Raw genomic sequence first — 2,461 nt, forward strand, 5'->3', positions numbered from 1 at the left:
CGTCGTCTACCTTTAACGAAAAGATCTGGTGGCTTGTTACCACTGCTTCCATTGTTAGCAGGTTTAAGCGCCACATGTGCCCTAGCAGGGGGTGCTGCTGGGATCGTTAAGGCTGTCAATAGCGCTAGAGTAGCAAACAAAAAGTTGAATGAACTTAAACGTCATAATGAAAAAATGGAAGCTATAGCTATGGGTAAAGGTGCTTATTTGAATCGATATAAAACTGGAAAAGGAGCATATCTGAATCGATATAAATCAGGAGAGGAATTATTCGATAAAATTACCAAAGCGAGCACTAACTAATTTTGATTTGTTAAAGTATACAGAAAAATTGAAAATACCATATTTTCGAAATGTTTTCATGAGAAATGATTTACGATCATCAGGACCTTGGAAAAATGAATCAGCAATTGTTAATTTGGATAATAAAAATGGATCTGGAACTCATTGGGTGGCGTATAAAAAAAGAGGTGGAAAAGTTGTATACTTTGATAGTTTTGGTGATTTAAAACCACCCAGAGAACTTGTAAATTATTTTAATGTTAACCATATATTATATAATTATAAAAAATATCAACATTATGATACAACTAACTGTGGACATTTATGTTTAAAATTTTTAAATGATCAGCTATAAATATGATGTGGAAAAAATTATATTCCATTTACATTTTAAGTATTATATAGTAAATATTATGGGTGATTCTTTGATATTAACACTTACTGGACATTCATCATTATTGGAGGTTTCATATTTTCCTCCAATCGAATTATCACCTACAAAAAATTATGTTCTTGGACTTGTTGATTTTCTTACATTTAATTCAATTCCAAACATATATGAAGGCAACAATAAGTTTCGATATCAAATAAAAGACGAATGGCGTACAATTACAATTCCAACTGGTACTTATGATCTTAAAGATATTTACATATTTCTAATTGCGACGGATTCTCAATTAAATCTTTCATTAGGAGTTGAAAAAAGTACACTTGTCACCGAATTATATAGTGAAAAATCAGCTATTGACTTCACATCTGAAGATTCTATCGGTGAATTTTTAGGATTCGAACGAAAAATTTATAAAGCAGGAGAAGTATATAAATCGGAAAAACCAACATCAATATTGAGTGTTAATGCAATATGTGTAGAGTGTAATATTACAAGTGGTGCATACATAAATAATCAATTTGCTCATACAATTCATGCATTTTTTCCATCAGTCCCACCAGGATATAAAATTATTGAATCACCTACAAAAGTCATTTATCTCCCCGTCACAGTGAGGGAAATACATAATTTACAGATACGAGTTGTAGATCAAGACGGAAAATTAATTAATAATCGATCTGAATCAGTCACTGTAAGGTTACATTTAAAGAGTATATAATGGTAATAGTTTATGGTGATCATTTAGAAGAACAAAGTTATAATAACCATCAGCCATGCGCACATGTACACAGTTTAAAAAAGACAATCAAACGAGCAACATCTCAACAGAATAAGACGGAAAAGAAGAGGAGAACAGTGAAACAACTGACTCCTCAGAACACTCAATTCCTAGAAAGTCCTGGTTTAGACTTAATTTAAAAATTGTTAAATTTAAATTCAGCTTGTCGTGCTTAATACCATGGAGGCGATGGCATTAAAAATTAATAAAAAAATTGTTCAAGATGAATCTATATCTCATTATGAGATTCATGCTCATCAACCATATGGTTCATCATTATATAAAAACAATGATGAGATACGTATAGCTGTACAACATCAAGATTTATGTATTTTACCATGTGAAAGTTCAATTCATATCACTGGTAAATTTACAAAAGACAATGGGAGTGCTACATCAAACAAATCTTTACTTGCAACAATGTTTGCTTGTTTCTTATTTGAAGAAATGAGATATGAATTAAACGGAGTTGAAATTGATCGTAGTAAAAATGTGGGCATTACAACACTCATGAAGGGATTTCCATCATTTACACCAGAGCAAGAATATTCTTTGGAAAACAGTGGAATGGTACTTGATAATAAAAAACTATGTGATTCCAATGGGAATTTTGACGTCATCATACCATTAAAATTATTATTTGGAGTTGCTGAGGATTATAAACAAGTCATTGTTAACTGTAAACATGAGCTAATACTCATAAGAGCCAACACTGACTTGAATGCAATACATCAAACTGAAATAGCTAATACAGCGGCTGAAAATGTAAAAATTACTCTTGATAAAATTGAATGGTTAGTGACATATGTTACAATGTCTGATTCAAAGAAACTTGATATGTTAAGTTACATCAATAAAGATCCATCGATATCAATACCCTTTAGATCATGGGAGCTATATGAATATCCATCTTTACCTATAACAACGAAACACATCTGGTCTGTGAAGACAACAAATCAACTAGAGAAACCAAGATGTATTATATTTTTATTAGAAACTGAACGTAAAAA

The sequence above is a fragment of the Chelonus insularis genome, unplaced genomic scaffold (genome assembly GCF_013357705.1).
Source record: "Chelonus insularis isolate UGA/USDA-ARS -01 unplaced genomic scaffold, ASM1335770v1 contig_69_pilon, whole genome shotgun sequence".
Classification (NCBI taxonomy): domain Eukaryota; kingdom Metazoa; phylum Arthropoda; class Insecta; order Hymenoptera; family Braconidae; genus Chelonus; species Chelonus insularis.